General features: G+C 42.8%; 1 long non-coding RNA gene across 1 annotated transcript; it reads left to right on the plus strand.

The window, feature by feature from the left end:
• The first annotated feature begins 4891 nt into the window (after positions 1–4891).
• Positions 4892–6169, plus strand: LOC113660771. The gene is made up of 3 exons (XR_003444893.2): positions 4892–5012; positions 5258–5334; positions 6046–6169. It is a non-coding gene; the product is annotated as an uncharacterized LOC113660771 (long non-coding RNA).
• Positions 6170–16357: the final 10188 nt, after the last annotated feature.

A 16357-nucleotide genomic window follows, 5' to 3' on the forward strand; every position in this document is an offset into this window, starting at 1 on the left:
ATCTGACTGTATCTGATTTAAGAACCAAATTAATGTATCACAATATTTGGCATTCTTGGCAATTCTTGTAACTGATTCATGTCTTCATGTGACCCTCCAGGATTAGCAGTTCGAAGGACAAAATAGAGTGCATGAGATGACAGTCAGGTGTCATTTAATGCCCTGTTTTATTTGGTGGGCACAACAGACCAGGTGGTGCTGGACCAAGTGGTACTCACTCTTTAAAACCATAACAGAGATGGATGCGACATCCAAGTTCTTTTCTGGTCTTGAGAAAAGAAATGAACAGAAAAGGCAGGGGATCTTGTACCTACTGAAATGTGCAAGCAGACTTAAAACTGCTTTACCCTAAACTGTACAAAAGTGGTCTCACAGCTGTGCAAGAGGTGGAGGTAGACATCATCCTAGATATTCCGAGGCTAACTGCCCTTGACAGGGAACTGACTTTTAAGGAGTTAGAGGCTGCACTCAACAGCATGGAGAATGACAGTCTACTGGAATTAATGGGCTCTTAATAAAGTTCTTCAAAGCTTTCTGGTTGGTGGTGGGGAAAGAAAGCTTAAACAAGCTTAAACAATGGTCGGCTGCCACTGAGTAGCTGTAGGGTGGTCCTGACCCTTCTAACAAAGAAAGGTTATCAAACGGACTTGAAGAACTGGTGCCTTATCTTGCTACTACTGTATGCACAGACTGTAAGATGCTCTAAAAAGAATTAGCAACAAGACTGGGGAAGGTAATGGAGCAAGTCATTTCACTTTGACCAGTTAATGTCTGTTTGGCAAATCAATTCACGACAATGTACTTTAGATTCAAGACATTTTGGACATCTGTACGCCAAAGACTGGACATATTTTCATGTACCAGAAAACAGCTTTTTACCAGGTTGAACACATCTATTTGTGAAGGGTGCTAAAGTCTGTTGGGTTCAATTAAGGTTTCATGGCAATATTTCATGTGTTGTGTTATGATTCAGCCCGGACTTTGTCCACGTGCATTTGTTTGTTTATGTTCCTAGTCACATGTCTGCCCTGCCCTCGTCTGCTCCTCCCTGTCACCACACCTGCTCCTCATTGTGTCATCATTGTCTTTTGTATTTAAGTGTGCCGCGTTGCCGATGGCAGCTCGGAATCTACTGTTGTCTTTGTCCTGTTGCTAGTCCATGTCATGTTTCATGTTTTTTGTTATTAAACCCCGTTTTTTTGTTTTGCTATCCCGCATCAGGGGGCGTTTCTGTCCCGCGTCATGACAGAAGATTCCGCAGCGCCAGGACCCAGCAAGATAGCAGCTTGGACCGGCTTATTGTGGGAGCATTTTTGTGTTTTTTCCCCCTGGACTTAGTGGGTTTGGTGACATCAGTCCGCATTTTTTCGGTGAGGGACGCCGCCCCGCATCCGGTTTCTCCGCGGGGGGCGCCGCCTCACTTCCGGGTTGCGGGCCATGTCGCCAGCCCGAGTTTTGTTTTGTTTTTTCGGTGTCCTGTGACATCGCCCCTCATTTGTCCGGTGGCAGGCGTCGCTTCACATTTTGTTTCCGTGGAGGACGTCGCCCCACTTCCTGTTTGTTGGGGGTGTTGCAGGCCCATATTTTTTGGATTTTCTGTTCTGTGGAGGATTTTACTTTCTTCTTCCCACCCTCCCTCCCTTCCCATTCCTGGCTCCTGAGAGGTGGGACTGGCTGCGGTGCGTCGGGGGTGGCGCTCGGCCCGTCGGCTCTGCTGTGGACGTCGCTCGTTCCCCCGGCTCGGCTGTGGACGTCGCTCGTTCCTCTGGCTTGGCTGTGGACGTTGCTCGTTCCCCCTGCTCGGCTTTGGACGTCGCTCGTTCCCCCGGCTCGGCTGTGGATGTTGCTCGTTCCTCTCTGGTTGCGCCGCCGTGTGCCTTGCTCCCCCTACCTGCCTCGCTGTGTGACTTGCTCCCCCCACCTGCCTAGGCGTGTCATCATTGTCTTTTGTATTTAAGTGTGCCGCGTTGCCGATGGCAATCTACTGTTGTCTTTGTCCTGTTGCTAGTCCGTGTCATGTTTCGTGTTTTTTGTTATTAAACCCTGTTTTTTTGTTTTGCTATCTCGCGTCTGGGTCCGTTTCTGTACCGCGTCATGACAGATGTATAGTGACATATTCAAAGTTAATGGTGGTTTATGTGCATCTTTTAACGTGTATAGGGGTATCAGGCAGGGCTGCTCTACTATGTATCACCCTATGGAGATGCTGTTGTTATGATGAATGGACAGAGAGATATTCGTATTTTAACTGACATTATAGGAAACGTTAATGTACTCATCTGCAAAAGTAAACTGACAAAAAAAAGTTAAGATATTTGAGTCATTTACAACATTTAGCAGATGCCCTTATCCAGAGCAACTTACATTTTTTTAATACAACTGAGCAATTGAGGGTTAAGGGCCTAAGGTAACTGAATTCACAATGTTCCACTTGGTAGTCCAGCACCTTAAACACTAGGCTACCAAATCAGGGATTACAAAGATGGGAAATGATGACTCCCAGATAATTTAACATGGAAAATAGTTTTTTTTTAAAATATTTTGGAGTTACCTGGGAGACAGTATCTATGTAAAAAAACTGGGAAGTCACCATTAACTAAAAGAGCAGGAGACTTACAGTGGAGAATTCCACTCGTGACTCAGCTGATTGAAGATAACAGTAAGTGGAGAGTTTTACTTTGTAATGCCAATGGGTGCAGCTACAGTAAAAGTTACGGTGTCAAACATCCCTCCATTTATTCCAAACGATGATACAGAGCGGGGATTGTCTCACTTCAGGAAATATATTGCAGCGTGAGAATGGTTTCACTTAACTGTAAAAACCCCGCAATGAAGCATGTCATCTCTTTCAGGTGCACAGTGCTCATGTTTTTGAATGAGCCCACTTTGGATATTTATCTATGTAAAAAACTTGGAAGTTATAGGGAATAATGGCTTGTTCCAAAGATACTGTATCACATACAGTAATGGCAGAACACTGGTTGCCAATAATCTGGCTGCTTGAGTTCATTTGATTTCAACTTTTATAAAAGCATGAGTGACCTTGGAATATTACAGGTGATTTGGTGCTACGGGCAAGCTGTGAGCTCTGTGTTTGCATCAGAGTTCAAATAAAAAACTTTTGTAAGTTCCTGTGTATTTTAGTGTGTTTTTATCTGTTGTTTATTTATTTATTTATTTTCTATAAATTAACTGATGCATTTGATCTATTTTACTCTATCTTCCTCTATCTTCCTCTCTCTCTCTCTCTCTCTCTCTCTCTCTCTCTCTCTCTCTCTCTCTCTCTCTCTCTCTCTGCCTCTCTCTCTCTCTCTCTCTCTCTCTCTCTCTCTCTCTCTCTCTCTCTCTCTCTCTCTCTCTCTTTTGTTTGCTACTGTACCTGTTCTCAAGGCAGCATGGTGGCCCCTAGGTGCATGGGGTTTAGGGTTTCTCACTCTGCATTATGAAGTCAAAATGGTGATGGCCGTGAGTGTAGAGGAGTGTTGTTTGCTAGTCCAAACAAAAACAACTATAAACCGAACAGAGAAAATGAGAACAGTTCTGTTAGCGCAGGCCCATCTGGGACTGGTTCGGCTGAGGCAGAGCCCACCGCTGAGACCAAACCTTCTGTGACCACAACGGAGATGACAAACACAGGTATGAGTGAGCACCACTAAAAAGAAAAAAATCGGACAGTCACAATGACTTTAGACTACTTAAAAAGACGATTTAGGAGAATCAGAGGATCAAAATGACACTGAAAGTGAAAGTGAACTATCTGACTCCAGTATAGTTTTGTCCCAGAGTGAGTGTTCAGGCCATAACTATAATGTAGATGACATTAAACTGTTTTTAAAGTTTACAAAATACAAAAGAGAAAAATAAAGAGTATTTCCCTGATTTGCAGTTTACAGAAAAAAATCTAAAAGCTTGATGGCTGAAGGGTGCTTCACAAATAAAGAAGTCTTAAGAAATAGTGAGAAAATTGTGAGAAAACTCAGCATAGAAATTTATGATGGCAGTGCATGAGTTTAAGAACCCCAGCAAGGAATATCTTCTCTTGAGGCTGATTTTATTTTATTTTTGACCATGAGTGAAGTACGAATTGCTTCTCAGAGATATTAAAAAAGGAGGTGAATTGTTTAAAAATAATGTATTTGCTTTTATTTGTGTATATGTTCCAACCTCAGCAATAGAGAGAATGTTGTTTTTAGACACATTATGTCTTATGCTGCACAACTGCTCCACTGATGAATTTTTATTTCTGGGAGGTCATTTTAATTTTACAGAACATAACTTGGACAAAAGCCAAGTTAAACCTCATTTATATGTTTTACAGGGTTCTTTTATCTTGAACTCCATCAAGCCTCAGAGTGCCTATTAGCACTTCAACACTGTTTTATAAATTAACAAGAATTCTGCACTCAAAAGACCACCAATGTCGACCACCAAGACGAGACTTATTGTGTCCCCAGTAGGTTAATTTTTAACAATGTGTTCCTCATTAGGGACATTCTCAAGGTCTCTAAGATGCTGAACTTTGACATTGGGTTAATCTCAATATATCATGAAAAGGCGTTTGACAGAGTTGAACATTTATAGCTGTGCAAAACTTTAGAAGGATTTTGCAAACAAATTTTAGAAGGATTTTGCAAACAAATTTAAGGCTCGTTACGGCGATGTGGAGAGTTTATGTTAATGGTGGCTTATGCACTTTGTTTACCAAATCACAAGAACACTACACTGTAACAAATTGCTGTAGTTTCTACAGCAAAATTTTACAGTAATTTCCTGTTTTAACATTTTACAAGTTTTTACTGTAGTTCACAATGCATTATGGGTAAAACAATGTATTACAGCTGTTAACAGTATATTTTCATTTAAACTGTAATTGAATTTACAGACAGGATGTGTTGCCACTGTATATTGTGTTTTCACAGTAATTCATTGTGAAATGGCATCATGGGATTGAGCGGGTGTATTTATGTTTGAAATGGACATGAACACCGAAGAGTCATCATTCAAAATTGTTGGTAAGTTCACGTAAATCATTAAAATATAGTAAAATATTAAACTAATATACACTATTTTGGTCATTTAAATTAGTGATATCTGGTGTAAGCGACTGCTATTTCAAGCATAACAGATGTTATTAAGTTGTATTTCACAACAGCGTGTCATTAAGACATGTAGCAAAATATAAACGTCAATTGTTTACATTATTTTAAATGTTACATTTGGTAGTTATGTGTCATTAACTTTAAAATGTTTGTTTCAGGCAGGAACGAGGCAGCAAAAAGCGCGGGTCTTGGCTGGACTGCAAAGTGGTGAGACGAATCTTAAATGAACTTGAAGGTAAAAAAAAAAACTATTAAAAACGTTGTAAATGCTGCACATTTTATCATGGATGCGTGCTAAAATGTTTTTAGAGCATTGCTGTTAATTGAACGCGAAACTAAGTGCTTGTTAAAGAAAACTAAGTTACAAATAAACGCGCACGTTATTTGCTGCCAGTTTAGAAAATAAGATATGGTTAGATGGTGCGAATTTCTAGTTTATTTCGCCAGATTAAACTTCTTACTAAGGGCACGTCAAGGTGTTTAACATAATACCCGCGTTATATCTGAGTTGAATGTGCAGCAGTTTGGTGCCTGTGATCGACCAGAAACCTTTCATAACTGTAGCCCATATTATCATTTATTTTTGGTTCACTTTTTTCATGTAGTAGCGTGTAATGGTGCTTGCTTAGTATGTTATTTTGTATGTTACGCTTTGTTAAACGTTGACGTTAAACGTTGTTTAGGAATGTTTGTTTCAGGCGCGAGGCAGCAAAGAGAGTTTAACATATTATTTGCGTCATACTTAAGTTAATAAACAATTTGAAGCCTGTTGTTGCCTGTTATTTCGACTTGAAATATTTCATAACATTAGCCAACATGGTCAGATGTAATTAATTTTCCAGTTTGTAGTTCACCTTTCACATGTACGTATAGGTGCTTGCAATGTTGTTTTAAACGTGAAATTTGGTTAGCTTGGAGTGTAATTAAGTTTAACATTCTTTTTCAGGCACGAGACAGCAGAGATCGCAACAGCAAACTTCATAGGACTGGTGGTGTGGGACAAATGAGAAAAGGTGAAAAACCCATTGTACACTGCCTTTTTTTTATGGATGGATGCTATATTTCACTATTGACTTTGCTATCGATAAAGCATTTTTAGACATGTATCACTGTAAGTTGTGTCAGCATGAGAGCAGTACTATTATAGGCTTTACTCAGCATATGAAATTACACAGTAATGTTCCAAACTGTTCCTTTACATGTGGTGTACCTGATTGCTCCCGTGCATTCAAAAAATTTTCAGCATTCAAGTCTCATCTATACAGAGACCATAGAGGGTATCAGAGGTATCATAGAAGTGTCAGATTTGACCAAACAGACACAGCATTGACTTGCCAAATTGAAGTTTGTCATTTCACATGTACAAGCCTGAAGGACTTCATTAGACATTTAAAAGACCATATAGATGAAGGCAGGGAGATAAAATGCCCTTTTAAGAGCTGTGAGAGGACATTTAGTGTTAAATCCACATTTGCATCTCATGTCTCAAGAATACACAAAAACAGTAAATCTGAACATCTACACGAAACTGTTTTTGCAAACTCATCACAACATGAGTGTCAGCCCTCTACATCTCTTGATGACAGTGAGGGGCCTGAGACAGGTGAGGTCTTTGTAGACCTCGATAGTGTAGATGAGGATTTGTTTCTAAAGAATTTGACTTTGTTTTACTTAAAACTGCAAGCAAAGCTTCTTTTACCTTCATCTGTTATTCAGACCATCATTGAGGAAGTCCAAGGAATTCATGATCTGGCCCAGACATATGTCTTCTCACAACTCATAGACAGATTGTCTGAACTTGGGGTGTCACACCCCATGTCACATGTTTTTCTATCTTCTTACTTAAAGGTATCGGCAACAGTAGCTGATGTTGAAAAACGTTTCACTCTTCCAGACTCTCCAACACTGATTGTCCTAGGTAGTGAACAATGTTTTGAAAACTGTTGTAATTGTTCAATAATTGTTGACTGTCGTATTTTCTGTTACATTTTATTTCTTATTTTCAATATTATTTTTAGGTGAAATCCTCACTGCAACTCAGTGGATGCTGAGTATTGAAGGTCAGGTGGTTGTGACCTTCAATACTGCAGTGTTTCTCAACCATGGGGATGGGACCCTCAACATATTTCCAAGGAGGCCTTAAGATGACTTTTAAATGACAGTTATTCAAAATATAACAACAAGCATGACAAGCTAAAACAATCAAAAATCAAGATATTTCTTATTGTTTGGATGTTTTTGTAACAAATTTACATTGTGTAGACATGCCAAGCTCTAGTACATTTTATTTGGTAGAAATAAGCCTTTTGATATTGTTGTGGACAATAGGTTGAAAAGAGAAAAAGTTGACAACCACTGTTTTAAAATATGTGTACATTCCTGGTGTAAATGTTGTATTTATAGATAAATATGTGGTAACATAAGGTTCTTACTTTAGAGTATGGACAGGTTAATTAAAAGAGACCATTCATGTTCCTCAGAGAATCAAAACAGTGCTGTGGCTGCGTTTGGAACGCAGAAAGATGTAAGGTATTGTGATGACACCATGATGCAATATATATAAACCATTTGTATGTACAGTAATGGTCTTTTTTAATTTCCCTATTCATATTCCAAAGTAAGCAAGTATATATATATATATATATAGACACACACACACACTAGGAAAGTACACATGGTACCATATGATATTTAAATGTTAATATATACATTTGTATGTAAGGGTACATATATGTACATGTATATTCTAAAAATTTATTTTTACTTGTTCTTTGTGCAGATGTTTTGTTGGAATCAACCCTCCCACTGGCACCAAGACAGCCACAACAAAGGTTGGAGGCAAAAAAAGTGGAAAAGCCTCTGAGAAAAGAAACAAAACCATCAACCCTCATGTGTGTACTCTTCTCAGAAAACTAATGGACTTTGAATGGTTACGCATGTAAGTTCTTGTTCATGTATTCTGTGATTTTTAGATGTAGAAGTTATGTTATGTTCCAACACAGATTCAACAAGATCTTGCATGTAATACAAAGCTTGTTTTGGCGTTTTATAGATGCCATTGTTTTAGATATATTCAGGATTGAGTGGAAGATTTGCTGAAACAGCATTTGTGTGATTGTTTGAAAGTACTTTGTCAGTTTTAATAAATGTTCTTGAAGCAGCTTTGACTTTGGTTGCATTATTCTATAAATTACATTTTATTCAGTTTTCATTATCATGTATTTACAGTACAGGAATATATTGGTAAATAATATATGACAGTGTAATGTAGTAAAAAATCTTTACAGCATTTTAATGTAAAACTATTACAATATCATCTTGGGTTTTGGGGAATTTACAGGATTTTATTGGCAACTCTAGTTGCCAACTAAATACTGTAATTTGGAATTACAGAAAAATACTGTAACTCATAATACAAGTTTAATTCTATATTACTGTAAAATAACCAACAAAGTACTGTATTTTACAAACAACAATTAACTGTAAATTGCTTTACAGTATCATGTTGCAGTCCATTTTACAGCAATTAATAACATTTTTACAGAACTTTACTGGCAACTTTTTTGCCAGTAAAATCCTGTAAATTCTACAGTAAATTTTTTACAGTGTATTCACCTATCTGCCTATGCTGATGATGTGACTGTTTTAATTTGCAGACAAAGTGATGTGCAGGCTTTAATGGATTTTTTTTTATGATTTTAATGGATTTTCCTCTGCAAGGGTAAATTGGAGTAAAAGTGAAGCACTGCCGCATGGAAAATGGATAGAAGGTAAGCCCAATCTTCCTGTCAGTCTGACCTGGTGAAGAGATGCCAAGATGCAAGCTTTTCTGGTGGACTTCTTCTGGGACAAGCTGCACTGGGTGCCCCAGAGTGTGCTGTAACTACCTAAGGAAGAGAGTGGGCAAGTACTGATACACCTGGAAGGCATCTGTACAATATGCACCTGGCTGCACAATGCTGAAGGACTCTAGATGGACAAGAGTCTCTTCCTTATGGATCCTGCAAAGCTGGATACTACAGGTTACCAGCATTTTATAAAAGCCTTTTTACAGAACAGAACACTCTTCATTTGCTTCTGGTAGAACTGCTAATCCAAAGAGCATGGTTCGACATCTCAAACATCAACTGCACTTTTACTAGACTTAACAAGGTTACTGTAGGAATAAAGGACAATCACTTTTGGGGCACCTAGTAAACCTGGCTGGAGCGGATTTTGAGAACACAAAGGAGGTAGCTGCATGCCTGTAGATCAGATGGTAGCGCATTCTAACAGCGGATGAAAGAACACTATTATCTGAGCACTGCACACGAACAGCTACCCCAAACTCCAGAGACACTTTTTACAGCGTAACCTAAAAGCCCAAACTGGAGGACTACACAGGGCCTTTCTTGGAAGCTAGTGAATCAATGGTTTCAGATTACTTACCTGCCACATGGAAAGGTTTGTATAAAGCTTGTGTCACATTTTTAATAGAAAGGTTATACAGTAGATGAAAACATTGATACACCCTGGTGCAATGAACTCAGATTAAACACAAATGTAATACCAGAATGGAGATCCCATAAGTCACCATTAACTAAAAGAGCAGGAGACTTACAGTGGAGAATTCCACTCGTGACTCAGCTGATTGAAGATAACGGTAAGTGGAGAGTTTTACTTTGTAATGCCAATGGGTGCAGCTACAGTAAAAGTTACGGTGTCAAACATCCCTCCATTTATTCCAAACGAGGATACAGAGCGGGGATTGTCTCACTTCGGGAAATATATTGCAGCGTGAGAATGGTTTCACTTAACTGTAAAAACCCCGCAATGAAGAATGTCATCTCTTTCAGGTGCACAGTGCTCATGTTTTTGAATGAGCCCATTTTGGATATTTCTTTCACAGTGAAGGAAAATTGTACATGCTGTACAGTATGCCAGTATGGGGAATATGATTCCCCCCCAAAAAAAACAGTATAGTGAGGAAGCTGGGCTCATTAGAGTCAGGGCAAAGAGGCAAGTTGGAACAAGAAGCAGCGTGGGGAAGTCAGATGCTGCCAGAGGGCAGAACACTGATTAAACTATTGTAGAGGTTAATGCACTGAGCAACAGTGAACAGACAGGTGATGAAGAGGTGGATGGTGGTAAATAGGTAAACAATAGAAAAGAAACCATGAAACTAAATGATGGATCAGATGTGCAGATGCTGCTGGAGAAAGGTGTAGAGGCAAAAATGATGATGGAACCTTTAGTGCAAGTGAACACGCAGAGCAGTTAGGGAGATCAGGTAGTACAGGAGGGTGAAACAGTGCAGAAGTGTCAAGCTGCACAGGGGTTTCACACTATTGAAATCGCAGTTAGTGATGGGGAACAAGCAAGTTCTAAAATGGAGCAGCAGGAGGAGGAATCACAAAAAGACAACCTTTCTGACATATCAGTGTTTCACAGTTGGGGGAGATCAACAGCTCTACACACTTTCTGAAATAAATGATTTTTTGGTTGAAACCTTTGGTAAAATGACTGAGTTCAAAGATTTTTTTCCCATTTAATAAATTAAGGAAGTCAATTGTTAAAAGAAAGTGGAAATGAAGTCACCACACTGGGTGTTCGCTTCTGACTGCACTTTTGTTTTTATTTGTTCTTCATTTTTCCTTTTTTCAGTCCCTTTAATGGAGAAGCTAAAAATATGGTCTTGAATGTTAATGGTGGTAGGGACAGAAATAAAAGCTGTAGTGAAAGAACTGATACAGTGTAAAAAACTTTTTTGCAAGATACTCAAAGTGATCAGGCTAATGAGACAGATTGGGCAATGTAGGGGGAAGGAAAACTTTTACATAGCCATAGATATCAAGCCTCGCGTTAGTTCCGGCAGGCCACGCAGTAAGCTTCATCAGCTGCTAATCAGCCGTCTACAGACGCACCAAACCGGCAACGACTTCAGTAATTTCCTTCCTTTAAATTCTCGCCTGCGAGTGCTCCCATGCATCGCCGTTGCTGCGATCCAACCTGGCAACGCTGCTCGCCATCTTACGCATCTCTGCTACTAACAGCGCGCCGCTCCTCCTAATATGTCTGATCCGAGCTCCGGAGAAGACCCGAGCCCTACAGAAAATCCTCAAGGCCCATCAATTCTCAGAAGCCCCCGCCTGGCTTGCATATCGCCTCCACCGATCGCGGAATGGCCCGTCAAAAGAATCCTCACGACCCTGTTTAGCCATAATATCCAGGCGCCGCTCGGTCTCGACCACGGCCAACTGTTCCAGTATTTCCTGGACAATATCTCAGAAGTACCTCCGACCCCACCTGCCCCTACCTCTGGCCCCAAGAAGGCCACTGCGAAAAGAAAGCACTGCTTGCGTGCAAAAAACCCGTCAGCTTCAAAAAAGAGGACTGTCCGTCCCGACTTCACCCCACCGATCTCTGAAGACCCCGTGCTGACAGCCCTCCACAACATTCATTTTTCCCTCTCCAATCTTGATGCCAGGATCCAAGCCTTGGAAAAGCTGCCTCCGCCCGTTCCCCGTACGGCCACCGTGTCCACGACACCTGCTCCGCTGGCCCTGGCGATTCCTCAATCTTCTCACCAGCCGGCGTAGACCTAAGCCTCCTCCCCCGCGGCACGCTAGTGACGGCCCTTCCAGCTCCTACTGCCAGCGCCCCCTTCTTTCCACCTGCAGCTGCTATCTCTCCCCACCTGCGCGCCCAGATTCTCGCAGGTAACGACATTAACCTAGTTAAGATCCTGCTGGGCTCCGAAGTCCAGGACAAACGCACGGTCGACTGCGGGGACGTTTCCGTGTTCTTAAAAGACAACGACCTGAGGCTGTCCAATCGCCTAACCATGCCTGAGTTCTATGTCACTTTCGGCGTTTTTAGAGACGTCATCTCCGACTCCTATCCGGAGCGCAGGGCAGAGCTAGACTCCTACCTGGCTATCATCTCGGACCTCGCCATGACCTATGGCGGGACCCTTTTCTATGACTATCACAAATCTTTCTCGGCCAAGTCAGCTATGTTCATCCAAAGGCTCAACCAAAGATTAGATTGGTCAGCCGTAGACCTAGCTCTTATCAGCAGGCATTTCACCAGACACTGCGCGCTGTCGTGCTCTCTGTGCGGCGCTTTCACGCACACCCCTTCTCTGTGCCCGAGGTCCGCCAAATTCGCTATTCCGGCTGAACACCCGGCCAAAGCCAAAGACGACGAACAGGTCTATCCCACGATTCATACTCCCATGTGTTATAGTTTTAATGAAAGCGTATGCACCTTTCGTAATTGCAAATTTATTTACACTTGGAGCTACTGCGGAGACTTGCATGCAAAGTCCGTCTGCCCCCAGCGATTGCACGCTCTCTCCAGAAAGAGAAAGTAATACCAACGCCGGGTCAATATCCCCGAACTGGACAAAGCACTTACAAAGCATCCTGACCGCAGTTTCGTCCATTATTTGATCACCGGACTCACTCTTTTCAGCCGGTCTAACCACGCGTCCCCTTATTTCCTACATCTGCAACAACCTCCAGTCCGCTCTCAAAGAACCCGAAGTGGTCGAATCTCTCTCTCGGCTAGAGAGGTAGATAAAGGGTACATGATCGGCCCATTCGACATTCCCCCCTTCCCAATCTATAGGATTAATCCTCTCGGCGTGGCAAAAAACGTCTTATCATAGACTCATCAGCTCCCCATGACATCGCTCACATCCCGAGCATTAACAGCCTGATTCCCCTCCCCAATTTTTCCCTGTTGGGCATCCCCCTCTCAGACGAAAAAAACGTAGGTCCCTCAAATTCATTAGAATTCCTCGGAATTAATCTAGATAGCAATCTCATGCAAGCTTCGCTACCCCTCGATAAACTCGTCCGCATCAGGGAAATTATGTCAGACACAGTGGAACGCGACTCCATTTCCAAAAGAGAGCTGCTCTCTCTGCTAGGACATTTAAATTTTGCCATGCGGATCATTCCGCAAGGTCGCTCGTTCATTTCTAGACTCCTAGACATTTCAAAAACGGCCGAACATTTGCACGATTCTATAACCTTGGACGCTGGCTGCAAGTCCGACTTGCATTTCTGGTCCCTGCTATGTGCAGGGTGGAACGGAATCTCCTTCTTTTACAAAGATACGGTCGAGACTTCCGTCGTGCTCAAATTCTATACCACGAGGCTTCGGAGGTCTCTTTAATAGTCAGTGGTTTGCCAGCTCCTGGCCAAAAGAGTTGTCAGCCCTTCCCCCAATGCTCTCTCTACCGCTTTATTAGAATTATATCCCATAGTCGTGGCGTGCATCCTCTGGGGCGATCAGTGGTCCAGGAAACAAATTCTAGTGTACTGCGACAACGAAGCAACCGTCCACATCATCAACAAAGGGCGTTCCTCCATCCCCTTCATTAACAAGTTCCTAAGGCACCTTACGTGGACATGCGTAACCTGCAACTTCATACTGCGTGCGGCTCACATTCCCGGGCTTGACAATAAAATAGCTGACTGTCTGTCTCATTTTAAATTTCAGGAGTTCCAAGCGCTGTGCCCAGATGCCTCTCCCTCAGGCCTGCCCTGCCCAGCATTCGCCCTGACCTTGCAGTCATATCTCTCTGCAGCCTCACGGTACATGAGATCAAGCCTAGCTGAATCCAAATTAAAAGCCTACGACTCCGCGTGGTTTCGCTTCGCCAGCTTTAGCGCCGCCTTCTCAGCCCCTGTTCTGCCTGTCAACCTTGCCATCGTGAGCGCCTACATCGTGCACTGTATCCAAGCTCAAAAAATGCAACCCTCCTCCATCAAAAGCCAAGTTGCATCCATCCAATTCCACCTAAGATGTTTGGACCTGTCCGCATGCAGTCTGCTGGGGCATCCGTCCATCCGCCTGCTCCTCGCCGGCATCAGGAAACAGACACCAAAAGGCACAGACAAGCGTCTCCCTCTCACCCTCCCTCTTGTCAAAAAACTGGTCACTAGACTGAGACAGGGGTGCTTCAGTCCTTACCAGGATCTACTCCTGGAAGTGGTGTTTCTTTGTGCCTTCTACGGGTTCCTCAGGGTGGGCGAATTCACGACACGTAGCAACATATTCAACGCCTCCCATGACCTCACGGTGTCGGACATCACGCTAGACGAACATTATCTTTCAATTTTCCTATTGAAATCCTTTACAATTTTCCTGCCAATCCTGCGGCATCTCACCGGAGCTCTACATGCCACATTCCTTCCGCATCGGAGCCGCGACAACCGCAGCTTCGGTCACCTCACCTCCCACCCTAAAAAATCTAGGACGATGGTCCTCCACGGCTTATGAACGTTACGTCCGTCCAGGACGTTAAAGGACGAAAAAGCTATGGACCCCCCCTAATCGCTTCTGCCTTCCATGCTCGTTCCCCTCCCACCCTCTCCTCTCCTACCTCCTCCGCTCGTCACAGCCCCCCGTCCCCCCATAGCGTGCCTCACTTACCGCTCCCAGCATGCGCTCCCCAGGACGCGTCTCCGCCGTCCCCCCGTAGCACTAATACGCGTGTGCTTATTACGGTGCGAAGCTGCTCGTGGGATTCCAAAAATAAATAAATAAACGAATGACCAACCTTCGGCCAGCAGCACGCTTGCCGCGCTCGCCCTGGCATCGACGCATCCTCCACATCTCCACTAGCTAGTGGACCCCAACTCTTGTAGTCCATCACACGGCGGGGCTCCCGGCCTCCCTCTTCCCACGACCCACGCTTAGCTCTGACCCAGCCTCGCACACCGCACGCCGCCTTCGGCCAATACGCCGATCGCGTTCTCATGCGCACGGACAGGCGCGCGGGAAAATTCTCCCAGAACAGAACCATCCCGCCAAAAAAAAATAAAATAAAAAAAATTAAAAAATCCGAGCAATCCGGTTCTGATTCTGAGCAAAAGAAGGGGGAGGGGGGGGGTGTATTCATTCCAAAGATGCTGGAAAATTCTCCCAGAACAGAACCAGCCCGCCAACACTAACTGCATGCTCTCATCCTTCTTTACGAAGTGGTCCTGACTGAACTAATGTCAGTGCAGGGATGGCAATGCTTTTTAACAGAACACTGGGCAAGACTAACACACGAGTAACAAATATAGAGCAGGGTAGGGTTTTAATGGTGCAGATAGAAATAAATGGGACAGAGTTCATGTATACTGTACGCCCACAACAATGCCAGTGAAAGGGCACAACAATACATGTGGATTAAAGATACAAGGGTTTTTGGACCATAATTTTGTTACAATTGACATAGTGACATCCGATAAAAAAACACAGATAGTATTGGCACTTCAACAAAAAATAATTTCAGGATCAGAGGTTTTGTGAACACTTTTTAACTTTTTGGAATGAGTGGAGAAAAAGAAAAGACAACTTTAACAGTCTAGTTTCTTGGTGAGAGGTGGGGAAAACACAATTTAAGATTTTCAGTCAGAAATACATTTACATTTATATTTACATTTACAGCATTTGGCAGATGCCCTTATCCAGAGCGACGTACATAAGTGCTTAAATCTCTAACACTGAATACATTAATGCTGGTTCACTAGGTTACATACTTAAGATACCATGAGTTTAAAACATTTGTTCAAAGTTACAATGAAAAAGTGTCAAAGGTTGTTTTTTTTTTGTTTTTTTTTTAAATGCAAAGGATAAGGAAAGAAGTGCTAGTTGAAGTGCTTCCTGAATAAGTAGGTCTTCAACCGCCGCTTGAAAATAGCCAGTGACTCAGCTGTCCGGACCTCTAGGGGAAGTTCATTCCACCACCTTGGTGCCAGTACAGAGAAGAGTCTTGTAGTATACTTGCCTCTTACCCTGAGAGATGGTGGAACCAGTCGAGCAGTGCTGGTAGATCGGAGGTTACGGGGTGCAGTGCGAGGAATGATGAGGGCTTTGAGGTAAGAGGGAGCTGGTCCATTTTTGGCTTTGTAGGCCAGCATCAGTGTTTTGAATCGGATGCGTGCAGCTACCGGAAGCCAGTGGAGGGATCGCAGCAGCGAGGTGGTATGCGAGAACTTTGGCAGGTTGAAAACAAGCCGGGCAGCTGCATTTTGGATCATTTGCAGAGGACGGATTGCGTTCATAGGTAGACCTGCCAGCAGTGCATTGCAGTAATCCAGTCTAGAAATGACAAGAGACTGAACAAGTACCTAAGCAGTCTGTGTGGACAAGAATGGCCGAATCCTTCTAATGTTGTAGAGAAGAAACCGACATGAGCGAGTCACATTTGCAACATGAGAGGAAAAGGACAGTTGATTGTCCATGGTTACCCCAAGGTTGCGAGCTGTGGCTGA

The sequence above is a fragment of the Tachysurus fulvidraco genome, chromosome 7 (genome assembly GCF_022655615.1).
Source record: "Tachysurus fulvidraco isolate hzauxx_2018 chromosome 7, HZAU_PFXX_2.0, whole genome shotgun sequence".
Lineage (NCBI taxonomy): Eukaryota > Metazoa > Chordata > Actinopteri > Siluriformes > Bagridae > Tachysurus > Tachysurus fulvidraco.